Consider the following 18,345-nt stretch of genomic DNA (forward strand, 5'->3'; position numbering starts at 1 on the left):
ATGGTTCCTTATCTCTACAGAGCTTACTAATAATTCCATGCAGTTTTCCAGAAGATCTCATGTCACTCTGACTACCACCCTCTCATTCAACCTTGTTGGAAAATCCATCATAAAAGCATTTGGTTTTACTTTCTGAATATATTTTGATTTTATCTAATTATTTTAATTTCCTCAAGCAGTTTAGACCAAATCACTATTCTCTTTCACCTGAACCCTGCCATTGCCTTTTGACTGACTTGTCTCTATCAATTTTTTCCTCTTCCAGGTAATTCTTCATGCCATAACCCAGAGTGAGACCAGTCTTCTCTAATACTGTCACAGTACTTTTAGGAGAAATGTCAACAATCTTAACTTGATCTGCCTAGTTCTGTGTGGTCCACCTCCAGCCATCCTCTACTATTTTGTCTCAAACTCTCTATGCCTGAGCTTTCTGTTGTAGCCACTCAGGCCTATCATCTGTCTGTGCTTTGAACAACCCAAATCCTCTTCCTTTGCATCTCCTCAGTTAGGTTTCTTCTCGTGGTACTATCAGGCAGTTTTTAAAGTTTGGGGTTTTGCGTTTAGGTATATGATCCATTTTTAGTTAATTTTTTGTAAAACGCTAATTTTACCAAAAAAAATAGAAAACAGACCCTCCCAATAGATAATTAGCAAAAATATGAACTGTGTTAATAAAGAGGAATTAGACCTATCAATATATTGAAAGATATTCAATCTAATAAAACATACATACATACATAAAAGCAGATAATACTTTTACCTATGAAATTATTATTAATGTTGGAGAAATCAGAAAGTCTAATGTTGATGGACATATGATGAAAGGGGCACTTTAATACTACTATTATTTGGAAAGTCATTTTTTATTATCAAAATTCTTAAAACACATGCTCCCTTTTATTCAGCAATTCCAGTTCTGAAAATCCTTCTTGAATTATTTTATATACTGAAATAGGTATATGCCTGAATTTTTTTTCCAAAATGGCATTTAAAATAATAAACTTTGAAATAATTTAGATAGTAATGGGGAAGTGCCTTTTTAAATTATCACATATTCTAATAAAGAAGTAACTCATATCCATATAATATACTTTTTAAAAGATATATAAAAATGTAGTCTTTATTTGTAGAAAATAGTTTGAAGAAATTCCTACATTTAATCAGAATGCAGAAGCAGAATGGAAAAGTGTTTTAATTATATGATTTAAGCCATCCTCACTAAAATCATATCACCAACCAACCATATGATCATCTTTATGCCATATATTTTTTAAGTACCCCAAATTGTTACTGTTTGCACTGAATAAGAAATTAGATGTAGTTTTATTTTTATTTATGCAAATTCCAGAGAGAAAGAGATGCATTCCCTCTCCTTCTTGTAGAAAACAATGTATTCTGGATAATCATGTACTTGAATGTAGTGTGTGGCAAGTATTTCTTAGATTCCACCCAAGTGGTTTTTTAGGTACCAAAAATATAAGAGGGCATTACTTTACTTTAATTGGTATCAATTAGAAAGTGATCTCACAAGAGAAGATAATGTTAATTTCAATTCAGTAATGAAAGATCTAGGGACATATATCATTATTTATATACAATAATATTCATAGCTAAAATATGTTGAGGCTATTGTGCTAAGTTCTTTACATACACTTCTTCATTCAATCTGCCCACAACCACAAGAGATAGATATTATTATAATTTCCTCTTTATCAATGAGAATACTATGCCAGGGCAGCCCGAGTGGCTAAGCGGTTTAGCGCCGCCTTCAGCCCAGGGCCTGATCCTGGAGACCTGGGATGGAGTCCCACGTCAGGCTCCCTGCATGGAGCCTACTTCTCTGTCTGCCTCTTTCTCTCTCTGCCTCTCTCTCTCTCTCTCTCTCTTTCTCTCATTCTGTCTCCCATGAATAAATAAATAAAATCTTTTAAAAAAAAGAGAGAGAGAATACTATGCCATGCAGAAATAAAGTAACTTTGCAAGGTCACAAAATCGTTTACTGAAATAAATATCTATGATACATAGAAGGTATTCAGCTTTCAGAACTCATACTTCTATAAATGTTCTAGTGTATACTTCTTCATAAATGACATACTAACAGTTATCAGCATCCACTTTAATCAGATGAATATTCTCAGATTTATTCCTGCATTGAGTGCCAAAACTGGGACTGCCAACAATTTTTCTGACTCTTGGTCCCATACTTTACTCACTATGCTCTGACGAGCTATATAAACTCTCTTGCAGACTAAGACAAATCCTATGTTGCACAGCTGGTACTGAAAAATGTCACTGTTGATTAGATATTTTTAGTCATTTAATTTTGCTCTATAAGCTAGATTTCAGTTCTTCTTCATAACTGACACATATTGTTCCTGTCTTTTTCTTCTGTCCACATTTTTCTTTAGGGCATTCATTATAAGAAACATGACATGTTATTTTTAATAATACATAACCTGCAGAAGGAAACCAATAAGAATAAAAGTAGAGTCTTATCCAGGAAAAATATTGTTTTGGTTAACTTACCTTAATTTTGCAAAATGTTTGCTACAGGATTAAAACAAAACAAAGTCCTAAATCTGAAGACTAAGTAGCAGTTTAGAATAAAAGCATTATAACTTAATAGATCCATATAGGAAAATGTGAAGAAATTCCAAAATCTTACAAGAAGATATTCTGTTTTTTCAACAGATACCTGGGTACTCACTATGGGTCAAAATCATAGCTAAGAATTTCACTTGTGGGAATATATGATGCTTTGGGTAAAAAGAGGACACAATTTGGATTTTTTTCAGAAAATCGAAATGTGTAGTACTTTTTTCACAAATTAGAGCTTGTCTTATCCTCAAAGTATAGTTTTATAACTGTGTATGGATTTTCATATAAATTTTATTAAAAAGAAAAAAATGCGATTTCAGTTTCATAATCCTAAATTCAATATGTATCACACTATAAAAAAGAGGATACTTTTATGTAGATATGATTAAAGAACTCAAAATAAACTAAATTAAATTTTTATTATCTTGATTTGAATCTCACTTTTTTATACAGCATATATTTCAAATGAATTATTTGGTCAAAAATAATTAACAATATCCTGTAAATTTTCATAATATATTTATAACTTCCTGAATTACTACTCTTGACTAGTCTTTTTCACATATAACCTTAAGATATTTTTAAGATTATAAAAAACTATAAATGAGTAAAAAAATGCAAACCTTCAATATGAAAAAAATATCTTGATATCAGAATAAAGTGACTTTATGTACTATCATATATGTATGTGTATTTATTTCCTTCTTTTTAAGATTTTATTTTTAATAATCTTACACCAATCATGGGGCTTGAACCCACAACCTGAGATCAAGGGTCACAAGCTCCAGGGACTGAGCTGGCCACATGCTCCTATTTCTATAAATCACAAGTATATAGATAAATATCCTTTTGATACATGAGAGACACTATCTAAGGGTTTACATTTATTAGCTATTTTAATTTTCACAATATCACAAAAACTCCATGAGTTAAAAAATATTAATTGCCACATTTTGCAAATACGTATATGGAATTATTGATTTTTAAAAGGGAGGATGAGAGGTCCTTGAAATGGTGGTCCACAGAGTCAGACAGCCTGACTTCAAATACCATTACCAGCTGAGTGACTTTGAGCAAATTACCTAATTTCTTTAACCCTCACTTTCTTCATATATAAAATGGAAATAATAACAGTATGTACTTTACAGACACAATGAGAGTTAAGTTCAATAAATTAAAAATGCTTAAAAGATGATATGTAACAGTAAAGATTCCATAAATATCAGTAAATATTATGCTATTTTGTTCTGCAATATTACCCCTTTCTATGTGAATATACCTAAAACCATAATTTTTTTTGCAGGAGATGCATAGTATTCTGCTTATATTTTACTGATCCCCTTTTGTTGTTATTGTGTTGTTCTAAGAAGATTTTGATAACTGAAATCTCAACTTAGAAAGGCCCTGGAATCTATAGATGAGAGCCATCAATCATCTTCTTTTAGTTCAAATCACAATTTACTTTAAATACTTCAATGTATTATACTGATATACTGACCAGGTAGAAATGGACAAAAATGCTTATTATGCATTATAAAATAAAAGGAATTTTTGTTGCATCTTTCTGATTTTTAAAATGTGGTTTGTAATTCTTGATTTTCATCTGATATTTCTGTCTTCATGATAATTATGAGGATAAAATAAATGACAGTGCTCATTTCAGCTGCTGGACTTCCAGTGTGGAGCAGAGGATGGTGTGGGGCTATATATGTTCTAACTTTTCTCAGTGAAGTGTTTGAATTTTGTTTTCATTTATATGTAGTGTGTATCTTATCACAGACAGCATTGGCTCTTCTACCTCCCACCTGTACCAAAATTCACCTACGTCAAGTTAAGTAGGTGCAAAGCCTATCCTTTTAAATCACGCTGAAAACCAAGCTAGATCCCATGGTCATTTCTCTTTAACACAAGTAATTATATACTTCCATTGTTCTCTAATGTGGGACCCGGGGCAGTTCAGTGTGAAAATGAGCCTCATTAATCCCATTTTTGCAGTTGGGTCCAAAAACTGTGAGATGGCAACATTTTTTTCCCCACTGTTAACTAAAGCAAATGCTACAGAGACTCTGATCTATTTCACCATTTAAGAGATCTACTATTGCCAAAATAAATGGATTAGGGACACATTCAATTGTATGTACAATATCAATTGTATTCAGCACCACCACCTAATAGTGCTCCAGACCAAAGTCAAATGGATTCGTATTCCCTCTGGCGGGGTAGCAGAACAATCTTCAAAAATTAGAAGTGTTTCTACTTAGTCCTTATTTTAGTCTTATTCCACACTACACTGAACATTAAGTGCTTCAGAATAAAGTCCTCTGAATTACTCTTGCCAGAGAAATATTTAATGATATTACACAGGAATTGTTAAATTTGATTCATGTTATTTCACTGCAATTTACATATCAGTATTGACCAGTAGAAATATATGAGCCACATAATGTAATTTTACACTTCTTAGAGAACTTATTAAAAAAAAGTAAAAGGAAAGGGGTGAAATTAATTTTAATAAACCTTTTATTTAACCTAATGTGTCCAAAATATTAATATTCCAAAATGTAATTAGTAAAAGAACTGTTAAGGAAATATTTTACATTATTTTTCTTAGTATTCTAAGTCTTTGAAATGTGAGGTTTATTTTTCACTTATAGCTCCTATAAATTCAGACCATATTTCAAATATTAAAAAGCCACACGTGGCTAGTGGTTGCCATGTTAAACAATACATATTTCTATATCTGTACTTGTATCTATCTGTATCTATATCTCTACATCTATCTATCTGTCTATCCACCTATCTATCTCAATTTAAGTCCTCTCTGGAATAGGATAAAACAAACATTTCGAGTAAAAAGAAAAAAAAGTAGCCAACATTTTTGGCATGTAATAGTTTGCTAAATAATTTAATGCACATACTTGTATTTGATTTGAAAATGAGCACCATTGTTTTCCTGCCATATCATAGCAATTCCTAGGATAGAATGAGTGATATATGTGTAAGAGAAAATTAAAGTTTACTTAGAGCTAAACTGACAGTAGCTATTTCTACAACTGAAGATGAGTTACATAATACGTAATCTATAGAATTGGAAGGTAAATACAGCTTTATACCAGCCTCATCCCTTAGAAAGACCTATGAGGGAGACAAAAAAAATGAAATTCGGGGACACCTGGGTGCTCAGTGGTTGAGCACCTGCTTTTGGCTCAGATTATGATCTTGGGGTCCTGGGATCAAGTTCTGCATCAGGATTCCCCCCTCCCCCCATCCAGGGAGCCTGCTTCTCCCTCTGTCTATGTCTCTGCCTGTCTCTCTTTGTCTTTCTTGAATAAATAAAATCTTTTAAAAAAATGAAATCCAAGTAGATGTTAAGCCCTGTTCAGGAGAGCATAGAAAAGAGTTCTGGGAAGCCGCCATCTTTCAGTAATTTGCCAAAATGTCCAACACAAAAAGAAAGAGGAGAGGTACCCGCTATATGTTCTCTAGGCCTTTTAGAAAACATGGAATTGTTCCTTTGGCTACATACATGTGAATCTATAAAAAAGGTGATATTGTGGACATCAAGGGAATGGGCACTGTTCAAAAAGGAATGTCCCACAAATGTTACCATGCAAGACTGCAAGACTCTACAATGTTACTCAGCATGCTATTGGCATTGTTGTAAACAAACAAGTTAAGGGCAAGATTCTTGCCAAGAGAATTAATGTCCGCATTGAGCATATTAAACACCCAAAGAGCTGAGATAGCTTCCTGAAGCGTGTGAAGGAAAATGATCAGAAAAAGAAGGAAGCCAAAGAGAAAGGTACTTGTGTCCAACTGAAGTGCCAGCCTGTCCCACCCAGGGAAGCAAACTTTGTGAGAACCAATGGAAAGGAGCCTGAACTGCTGGAATCATTCCCTATGAATTAATGGTATGATAAATGTAAAGAAAATAAAAGGCCTCAGGACTGTAAAAAAAAAAAGAGAAGAAGAAAGGAAAAAGAAAGAAAGAAGAAAGGAAGGGAGGAAGGAAGGAAGGAAGGAAGGAAGGAAGGAAGGAAGGAAGGAAGGAAGGAAGGAAAGAAAGAAAGAGTTCTGGATTATGCCCACAGACCCAGCTAACTCTGGAGACTGGAGTTGAAGAGGACTGCCTTGGTCTACATTAGAATGCCTGTTAGTTTGCTTACTTAAGGGTGAGTGTGAGAAAACTCTCATTGCACGGTTGAAGGGGCAGCTATAGACATGGCCAGAGTGTAAAGCTGATTTTGGCAAAAATATTTGAAAAGATTCTCAAAAACAGACTTTTTAGCTTTCTGTCCTTGCCTTGTTAATAAAAATAACTTCTCTCACTATTTTTCACAAGAAATAAGTCCAAATATGTTTCATTTTTCAAATCCTTACCTCATATTATAATGTCTCTGTTCACTACTTGCCATATGTCTTCCTACTTTTATCCTCACCCATTTTTCTGGTCTTGTTTTTGAAGCTTTTACCTTAGTGAGAGAGAACTGTAGTGTGGACATCAAAGTGTCCAGCAAATGACTGTACTGTTAAAATATTAAAATTACAACCTATTGTTATGAATTGCTATAAGTTTTATTTGAAGTGTTTTAAGGTTCAAACCTGAGAGCAATTATTTATCTAGACACAAATAAATATTTTCCTAAGATAAAGCAGTAAGAGTATGGTCGCCATCACCTTGTAACTTTTTACTAAGTATGAGGCTTGGTTTTAGAAGTTAGGACAGCAGCTCAACTCTGAGGCTATTGTCTCATAAAAGCCTCACTGGTGCCTCTTCATCCCTTTCCTTTATTTATTTTTAAGTCTGGGAGGGAGAGAAAGAGAGAGAGACAGGAAGGAAGGAAGAAAAAGGGAGGAGGGAGAAGGACTGGAAGAAGGACGGCAGTGAATGCACGGCTGTCATTAAGACAGGACTCCTTACGTGCAGCAAGCCGCCCGACGCCCGACATCCCGCCCCCCTCCAGCCAGCCTCATCCGCACTCCTAGCCCGCCCCAGCCTCCCCCTCGCCCTCCCCCATCCCCTCACTCCCTCCCTCCCGCCTGGAAGGAAAGGAAGGAAAGGAAATTTAAAAACCTGCTATTTGCTATTTCTCTAGGCTGGGTTACCTGATCCCACTTTCCCTGTGATGACCTAGCAACCAAGCATAAGACAGATCCTTAAAAGCAGCTAAGGGTGATAAATCTATAAAGAAAAGGTAGATTTTAAGCATGATCTTGCTGGGTGTTACAGCACATTAGAGCTGACTGGAATTTGAGATTTCTTCCTAGAATCTTATTTTGGAAGGTACTGCAGCATGTAAGATTCTCTTTGGTTATTGATCCACCTCTTGAGAAAGCATGCTAATTATAGCAAAAACACAGCTGTTGGTAAAGAAACACAAACTGGCTCTGTGGGATTAAGAGATAATTTAGGTTAAAGCCTAAAGTGGAGGCTTACACTTTCCGGGAGAGACACATGGCAATCTCTTGGGGGAATAGAAGACTATTACTAAATCATCCAACGAAGGGAGATCCTTTCTAGGTATTGGGTAGTGTGAATCTTAAATACTAATCAACTTTGCTTTAGATTGAACAGGCATGGCATTCTCTGTCAAGCCGCAAACCCTAGCCTTTGTGTGTGTGTGTGTATGTATGTGTATGTATACATGTGTAAGTTTGTGTGTGTGTGTGTGCGTGTGTGTGTGTATACTCTAGACAGGTAGGAGCATGGCATTGCTAACTTCTGAAGTTGTCAAAAATCCACTTTTTACTCTAAGTCACCAAATCAATGGTTCTAAGCTTCAGGCCTCTTTGAAATGCTGCTGAGCAAACTGTTCTCTGACTTTTTTAGTAGCTTCCTTCGTAGATGCCACTAACTCTCCACCTAGATGCTCTTCAACCCATATCTAACACTTGCCACCTCCCAGAAAATTGCAGATGTCCTTTCTTCTTTTGTCATTGTCCTCTCTTCCTCAGCCATGGGTTTATTGACTTTTTAATGTAATCTTTTATTTTTATTTTAGTTGGAAATAAAGAGGACACAAAGCAAATGCGTGAGTCTGGTCTTCCATCATGAACTAGATGACACATAAGTCATGTAGCTTTATCTTTTCTTTACAAGTCAGTAATTAATTAGTGTACAGTTGTGTTAGCTGAAAATGTGGGAAGGGATAAGAAGTAATCTCATGGGAGATTCCTTTATTCATTCAGCAAATATTGAGCATCTTACAGATCCTGGTTGAGAAAAGGAATCCAGAGTAAAAGAGAATCAGAAGAAAGCCATGTCAGATTTGCCAAGGGACACATTTTCTGGAATTGCTAATGGTCAAAGGCATTCATTGCTATGAGGTACAAAAATAAGAGAAGGACTGATGCTGCCCTAGTGTTTTGATCTCATCAGGCTGTGTGGGTCCACACTTGTCCACATTTGCATCCTCTACATCTTCCCTGTCAACTCAAATTCAAGCTTTCTCAATACAATGCCACAGCTCTAGTTTTGGTTTAAAAAAAAAAAAGACATACTAAATGAATTCAAATTACAAGTATTTCCCTACAACTGTGTGTGCAAACACTCCAAATCTTCTTTATTTCACTTTTCTAGTTTTACCTCTTTTAAAGTGCTGGAACTATCAAATATCTCTCTGGCTCTTTCGATGAGTCAACAACAAAATGCTGTTTAAACACTGATTTCACTGTATGATAGCACATAAAGATATGAATGACAGTCTTTTTTAAATAAGATTTTATGCTGATGCAGTGAAAAAATCTGTGATACTTTAATCATTTTATACAATTTTGGGGGATGGTTGCATGCCTTTTGCTGATCTCTGAACCTCAGTGCTTTCGAAGTACAAAGTAATGAACTAAAAAGAAGTTACACTAATGTTATTTAAGCTTCCACTGAACTGGACATAATAGAATATAATTTTCTTCCAAGTCTCAATTATAACCCCCCAGAATATCCCCAATAATCAGCTCAAGCTAAGATAAGGAAACGCTAAGAACATTTATCTCATAAATTTGAGCTTCAAAGGGTTATCCTGAACCCTTTCACTGTCACAGAAGTATCTAAGCAAAGGTCAGGCTCTCATTAAAGCTTATCTGAAGCCAGAGTTATATGTTATGGTTTATTGCCTCAAGTACCAATTAATACAGAATTAAAGAAATGAAAAACCAGTGATTCATACCTTTGCAGGCCAACCTTCATACTTCAGCATAAAACTAAAATATTAATTGTCATTTTAGTCATGTAATATTTTATTAGGCACTTAACTCTGTAGGTTTTATCAAAAGATATATAACATTCATTTTTAACAAAATGCAGAGGAGATTTGGGGAACATTTACTCAAAAGCTAATAAAGTAAAATCTTAGAGGTATTTTCTAACCAGTGACTTAAACGTGGACATAAATTATTAATGAGGTTGAAATGCTTAATAATAGGGGACTGGAAGGAGGCTATAAAGAATTGCTGAAATATCACCATGATATCAAGGGCGATTGTCTTCTTAGGAGGCATCCAGAAAACAATAAAAAGCATAATTGCACACTGTAGCATGAACAAATTTTGCCTGCAAGGGTGTTGTTGATGGTTTGCAATGTGGAAGAAAGGTTGGTTAAAGACCACGGCAAAGTGTATGGAGGCATTCTCTCATTACTGTGATTTTATGCAACCTGGAAACATTCTCACCCTTCTAGTAGATAAATGCTGACCTGGTATGGCTAAAAACCTCCAAATACTCGCAGGCATATTTTACATGTATATCAGCTTCATGATCAGCATATACTCCATACTACCAGGTGCCCGGGGCCAGAACCCGCCAGCAGGCTAAACGCCTTCTACCTTTGCTCCTGGAGATCCCTATATTCTGCCTCTGATCTGCACGATTGTCTGTCACAGTAGCAACCTCCAGAAAATGGAAGCTGTCCCTCCAAATATTTAACATCCCTGCAGCCACTGAGTCTGCAGATGAACTCAGGAGTAAAAGAAAAAGAAAAAAATTCTCCGTAAGCAGCAAGCAAACAAGGTTTTAGGAAGAAAATTATTCTTGATAAATTGAGTCTCCTTGGGATATGCATAGATAAAGATGGCTTTTATATTATAATTGTTATTTAAGAGACAGCTGAAGTCGGTCGTAAGCCTCTTAGGGCTTTTTGTGACTGAGACACTCGTGCCCAGTTTTGGAAATCCAGCTTTGTAAAGACCTTCACGTTGGCACTAGCTTAAAATCTAGCATACTTTGTCTGTCTTAATAAGGGATACGCCGCTAGAAGTTGATGTCTTCTGTCTATTGCCTTATACAAAGGAAACATTTGGCCACAATAATTTGCTCTTGTGTGACTGCACTGCTCCGTTGCTTCTTAGTCTAAGTCCTCCCTTTCCATCATCCTTGTCGCAGGTCAGCACAATGAACGCACCTAGGGCTCAAGTGAGGGAAATAAGGTTACCCAGAATGTATCTAATATCTCTTCAGTAGGAATTAACAAACTCACTTCCTTAGTGTTCAAAGTACATATTTTGTCTGAACACATAAGGGCACACCCTGTTATCAATTTCATGTATTCTATAAAGATCAAATATTTTACTTATATTATATATGTATGTAAATTCTCTAAATTATCTGAGAATATAAAGTCTCTCTACTTTGTTGTTGTTTTTTTTAAAGATTTTACATATTTGAGAGAGAGACAGAGATGTAAAATTGAGGGCAGGAGGCAGAAGGAGAAGCAGACCCTCCCACTGAACAGGGAACCTGACTTGGGGATCAATCCCAGGACTCTCTCGAGACCACAACCTGAGCCCAAGGCAGAAGCCCAATTGACTGAGCCACCCAGATGCCCCTAAGTCCCTCTTATTTGAAATAGAAAAGTTGATTTGTGCCAACTGACTTTTTCAAATTGCAGATAAGGAGAAACAGCACTGTAGCTTAAGCAAAAAAATAAACAAATAAATAAATAAAATAAAATAAAATAAAAGAAAAGAAAGAAAGAAAGAAAGAAAGAAAGCATAGTATAAATGTAAATAATGTAAAGAACATCACACTTCTATCCAAAGGTCTGGTATTCAAGTTCTACCTTCTACACTTAGCAGTTTTAGGTTCAGTAATCTTACTTTCTTCTTTTTTTTTTTCTCATTGTAGAATAGGAATAAGAGTGCCTGCCACATAACAAATATTGTTAGAATTAAGTTGAGGCTTTTAAAAAGCTAAAGAATGATACCGATGCTGATGCTGATGATGGGATGCTGAGTTTCTATCAAGTCATTGTCTGAACAGATTTTGGCTGAAAATGTCTTGTTGTTGTCATTGCTATCATTGTTCTAGGCTCCCTCCCTCTGCCTAATTTCCTTAGCAGAAACAACATTTTTCAGGCCCAAAACTGATACGTTTGATTGGATTAATCTAAAAACTAAAAATACTGCCACCAATGCTTCCTTGTACATTGGGCTATGCTAATTTCTAGGATTCTATTCTCATCTCATCTCCAATTTCCAATTTGAAAATTCTTGCTTTCTAACCACAACTTTCTATACTTCATCCCCATTCTCACTTTCACTCCCAAAACACTTACTGTTAGGCATTAAAAACAAACAAAACAACAATAATCCTTGGGTTTTCAAGTATACCATCCCCTGGTACCATTCTCTGGATTCACATTCACTTGAACCTATTGAAAACACTACCTCACTCCCTGGACCTGCCACAATCTCCTCAGCTAGTCTCTCTTTCTATGGTGATCAGTTTCCCAATTTGTCCTATTCATGTTACCAAGCATGGCTGCAGAAACTACTCAAAGGTGCTGACTGACTCTGCTACAAATCTAGGCTCTCCAGACTCCTTTGTTTCTTTAGTTTGACAGTGATCTATAGGTTCATTTCTAAAAGCCACCACACACATCCTGTGTGAAGGTTATTCCAAACCTTTACCATTCTCTTCCACTCTCTTTGATCAGTACCAATCTACTGCCTCGAGCAAATGATCTAGCTTTTATTACATCATGAACATGGAGGAAACAAATAGAAATATTCTCCAATTTCCTGCCTTCCCACCTCAATTAAGGATCTCAGATTATTTTCTCCTGCCTTAGAAGCAAAGAAACCACCCACTTTGTGGTAGAGGCCTCTCAGCCACACTCATTATGACAACTCTTTCCTCACCCTCTAGCTTCTTGGTCTGTCAAAATTTCCTGTTCGTGTGTCTGTCTTTTCATTGGCTCTCTCATCTCATTAAAAAAAAAAAATCTGTTCAAACAAATGTTAGCTCAAGCTCACCTCCCATAAACTTACTGACTCCTCACTATTTTTTTTCATTAGTATCCTGAAAGAGAAGGTGTTGAATGTGTTATAACTGAAAATTTTGAGGTGTCTGTAGAGATTGTTTCAGTTTCCATGTTGCTCTATTACCTCCCTAGTCTCTTATTTCTCTTAGGACTTTATATATATATATAAATTGAAACTATATATATATAGTAATTGAAACTATGGGAAAGGATGAGTAAGCCTTAAGAGAAATGATACACACACACACACACACACACACACATATGTATAAACACATGCAAGCTTTAATTTCTTAATAGTATTGATATCAGTTACAACTTTCTACCTGGTATCTTTATCAGGATTTCTGCAAGCATCTCAAATTCAGAATGTTACAGTATAAAATTTTGGATACTCTCTCTCTCTCTCTCTTTTTTTTTTCTCTGTTCTAAATTAGGTTTCCTTCTTTTTCATCTGAACCTTTGTTTATTTTTTAAAAAGATTCTATTTATTTATTCATGAGAGACACTGAGAGAGAAGCAGAGACCTAGGCAGAGGGAGAAGCAGAGCCTGATGTGGTACTCGATCCCAGGACCCCGGGATCATGCCCTGAGCCAAAGGCAGACACTCAACCACTGAGTCATGTAGGCATCCTGTACTCCTAAAGATACTTCAAGATCCAACTCTAATATCACTTCTTCAGTAATCAATTAATTTATCCATTATTATACATAATTACTCAACTCATACTGAATTCCTCAGGTGGAACATGAGCTGTTACTGAATACTGGAAAAATAGTAATGAATCAAATGGATACATTTCCTTGGCCTCATGGAACTTTATTGAAGTCTACCTTGACCTTCCTGTTATGAATAAATCCCTCCCTTTTTAGGGTCATCATGAAGTGTTGTATAGTCTAATATTATAACTAATTATAACATTTTAAAAATTTACAACATTATTTTTATGCCTTCCTTGGATCAGTTGAATTCCTTGAGGACAAGAACTGGTTTTGCATAGGTGTGTCTGAATAGATACATGATATTGTTGCTTTTATTTTTACTCTAGCACATGAATCTTATTTCTTTAATGTTCATTGTTGCTGTGTAAAGTCAGTGTGGAGTCCAGGGGGCCATGTTATAATTATGGACCTGAAAGTTTAAGAGTACTTGCTCTGAAAAGTTGTGTTTGCATAGATAGGTTTCCTTGCAAAGAATTATCTTTTTCAGAAGTTGATAAACCTATTTCATCATTCTTCTTAATATATAAGAACTGAAAAAGAAGAAACTAAGAGTCAGATGAGTTTCTTTACCTTAAGGTTACTAAATTACAAGTTTTTGGTCAAAATGTGTGGACATCAAATTATACATTGTTCAATTAACCCAGTTTCTTAAAAATTTCTTAACATTTTTACTTTCTTTTGGGCACAATTTGAGAAAAAAAAATAGAAGTGCATTTAGTTTAACTCAAGAGTACAATTAAAAGAATTAGCTTTGGGCTGTGGAGACACAACCACCAACATGAAATCGCCTCAGAGCTCAATATTAAAGAGAAAGTTCTTACTGGGGGCATATGGGACATTGGGATTTGGAATGAAGAGGCATAGAAAATACAATGAAAAATCGTGATAAATATTGAAGAAAATATCTATCAGGTTGCTTATTTTACCAAAAGATGCCAAGTCCATCTATAACTTAAATTTCCCATCTTGATATGATAGATACAGCTCACTCAGGTACCAGCAACATTTTAATATATTATTTAGTGCTGGTTAATAAAATATTAATTAAATATTTTAGTGATTTTAATAATTCTTCTCTACTTTCTACTTTTTTCTGTGGGAAGTAAATAAAAGTAGGACTACTTTGCAACGGTTTTATAGAAACTTTCTTCAAATTGTCAACACCAAATCATAATATTTTTCAAATAAAAATATAGTGAAATTCTAGATTATTAAAATTTTAAATGTTCGAATTGTAGCCATCACCTTTCATTTGAATAAATATTCATGTTTTATGATTAAATGATTGTATGAAATAGAGAACAGAGATAAATGTAACTACATAAGCTGTTTATATGACCATGGTGGTATAAATATATATTTAATAGTCTGTATAGAAGAAAAATGGAAAACTGACTGATTTTAAAATAGGATGATTAATATCATTAAAAAAAATCTTGTATTGGGGCACCTGGGTGGCTTAGTGGTTGAACATCTGCCTTTGGCTCAGGTCATGATTCTGGGGTTCTGGGATCAAGTACCGCATTGGGCTCCCTACAGGGAGCCTGCTTCTCTCTCTACCTATGTCTCTGCCTCTCTCTCTCTCTGTCTCTCATGAATAAATAAATGAAATCTTAAAAAAAAAAGTCTTATATTAGATGAGTGCCCTTTACTTTGTAATATTTAATCCCCCAAGTCACAGCAAGACAGAATTTGAATGGTAGTGTGTAATCCTGAGGCAGAAGCTACTTTTAGCTTAGACTGTAATTATGACTGGTGGATCTGTCCCAGCCTTCTTTGTTGAATCCTAAATTAGAACTGTTTTTTTCTGTCCACATAAAAAGAGGAGGAAGAGAAAGATAAAAGTAAGAAGGAGAAGAAATGAGAGAGATAGGAGGAGAAGGCCAAATGTTTATTTCATATAGTGGTCCTCCAAGAATTTATAGCATCTGAATCTTTCTCTAATTTTCTTTACCTTCTTTTCACATTATAAGTTTCCTCATGTTCTCTTAAAGCTATCCAACAGTCCATATTCCCCTTAAAGTATGATGCTTATAACTAAACAAAAGATTTAAGGAATGAAGCTATCTCTTTCAACCTTTAAGTCTTCTTTATTCTCTCCCCTTTTATTAATGTTGGGGTTTCTCAAGTTACTACCCCTTGTCTCTTGTCTTCTCTTCTCATAATACTTTCTCTTCCTGGGGAATTATACACATTTTCTAGATTACATTTGTGCTGATCACTCTGCAATTAAATCAATTGCATTGATATTGCTCATCTGCTGAACACTTTGATTTCAGGTCTGTCATTTCAAATGCTAACTGTAAATTGAACACACGGTACATCTTTCCAAATATATTCTCTTCCTTTGCTCTGGTTTCTCATGATGAAAATGTAATCAACATTTTAAGCTCTTCTTACTTTGAATCATCAAGTGCAATGGGTCAATAGTTTCTATCTGTTGCTATCTGGCTTTATGATTTATTTATCCTCATTCTAGGTTGGACCCTCCTAACTGGCTTCCATGCCCCCACTACAAATTTCATGTTGCTTCAGTCATTATTCTAAAACTATTTTGATAATCTCACAGTCTTCTTCAAAGTAGATTTTCCAATTTACAGTAAAGTTAGCATGACTTTAATTTCTTTACATAACATTCAGCCACATACTATGGTGCCAACTTTGTTTTACTCTACATAAGAACACAGCTTATGTTATTTATTGTTATTTAGATAACAATAATAATGATAGCAGCTGCCATTTATTGGATATGAGGTATAAAATGAGTATATTTCATAGATAGCATCTCAGTTCAATCCTCATGTTAAACCTGTTATATAAATTTTATAGTAGATATATTTTATAGTTGGGGCTTGGAGAAGCTAACAAATGCTCCCATGGTTGAGTGGAAATGACAGGATATGAACCTGAAAGATTCTGAAATCTATAACAACTTTCTTTTCCTTATGTAATGTTGACCCTCAGAATGCATTTTAACCACCAAGTATACTACACTCTAATTCAGATTTCACTGTTATTCAGTAAATGACTCATGCTCACTGTTTCAGAGCTATCTTGTTATCCTCTCCATGCATCTATAATTCAGTTTTTCTAGAGTATAGTGTAAGCTTTAATAACTCAGTCCCTATGCTCGTGATTTCTCTTAATGGAAATTCTGCCTACCTTCCCAGGCTTAGATCAAATGCCAGTTCCTCATAAAGCCATCTAAAATTAAACTAGTTGAAATTAATGTTTTTTTCTGTGGTTATTCATTGCATAACGTTTGTAACCCTATTACTGAACTAAATATATTTAACTTCAATACACTACCCGTTCCAAGCTTAGCAGAGAACCTATCTTCTTTATCTTTCTAGCATCTGGCAGATATTCACTGATATAGTACATGCTCAACAAATGCATGTAGAACAGATGCTTAAAAATTATATTTAGAATCAAATAAACTCTAGGAAAAGCATATCTAAGATAGAAACATTAAGGTAATAAAGCCTTGCCTTTTTATTATGTAACATAGAGTGCAGATTGATGACCCCAAATAGAATACTTACTTTAGCAATCTGACATTTCTTTTGAAAGCAACCATAATCTTTTATTCTGTCCAAGAGCTCATCATCTCTATTTACTAATTCATTTCCTTGGTGTCAAAGGAGAGCAATCTGAAGCATTTGTGCCTTTCTTCTTCCTTCTCCTCTCCAAGGCCTTGATAATTCTAAAGTAACAAGTGGAAAATAGCTAATCAGGATGGCAAATTTCACTAATTCAGTTATGGGGAAACATGTTGCTAATGCCTTATAGCTCACATTCCTTTGGAGTCCTTCTATTTAAATAGTCATAAGAGATGAGCAAAACTTTTAAAATATTGGCTACTCAGACCAATTTGGCTTCACTATGCATAACAGACATATTTGAAAACCAATTCCACGAACTTTGGGGAAAAAATAAGTATGAAAACCTCAAATGTCAAAATTTGTTGATAGATTTATCAACCTTATATGCCATATTTTTCTTAAATGTCTTCTTTTGCTTCGAAGAGTAAGATTGCAACAAAGTATACATTTATACAGTTTTCCTAAACGTAAAATGTTCAAAAATTCAAAGTCACACCTTAGCAATAAATGACACATCATGCTGACAAATATTGTCATATAAGGAAGCATTCTTTTTTCCATCAAGTTTGACTAATTGTTGTTCATTATTTTATTATCCTCTGAAATAGCCTAAAATCTTTTTCTTTCAATGGGAAGTAAGAGGGCAATTTTAAAATGTAATAATGGAGTTCCTGCCATTTCTTTTCCTCCACAGGAAGAAAACCATGCCAAATCCTGTTCTCCTGAAAATACTGCCATGAAGGGCTGGCAAACCAGAGCTCTCTCAGAAACAGAAATGCAGCTGCAAGTATTATGTTTGACCAAGCCCTTCTTTTGGTTGCTCTTTCCTACTTTCTTTTCCTTCTTCTGAATAGTGCTGGTAAATTAGCATGGGGAGATCACGTGCTGGATTTTGGGCATGTGCCTTCAGGGCTTGGAGCCCTAGCCTTCAGGAGTCCTGCTGAGTGGGCCATTAAACAAATGACAAAGAAAGAAGAAAACAGTCCTCCTTAGCATAAATATCCAATGATTGATGATAGCTTCTTTATTTATTCCTGCCCAGAGTGCTTGCAAGTCGACTCAAAGAGTCAAATGCTAGCTTTAATACAAATCCCCAGGAAAACATTTCATATTTCACACAACAGAGTCAATTCTCTGAAGTATATGTTCTTTTCCCTTATGCA

At 35.0% G+C, this 18,345-nt stretch overlaps 1 long non-coding RNA gene across 2 annotated transcripts in view; it reads right to left on the reverse strand.

The window, feature by feature from the left end:
• LOC111098672 overlaps positions 1-18,345 on the reverse strand; it is a 159,128-nt gene that overhangs the window by 62,668 nt on the left and 78,115 nt on the right. For both annotated transcript variants that reach the window (XR_005369176.1, XR_005369177.1), the window contains exon 4: positions 17,123-17,283. This is a non-coding gene — a long non-coding RNA (uncharacterized LOC111098672). The remainder of the gene's footprint in view (positions 1-17,122; positions 17,284-18,345) is intronic.

The sequence above is a fragment of the Canis lupus genome, chromosome 14, assembly GCF_011100685.1.
Source record: "Canis lupus familiaris isolate Mischka breed German Shepherd chromosome 14, alternate assembly UU_Cfam_GSD_1.0, whole genome shotgun sequence".
In the NCBI taxonomy this organism is placed as follows: Eukaryota; Metazoa; Chordata; class Mammalia; order Carnivora; family Canidae; genus Canis; species Canis lupus.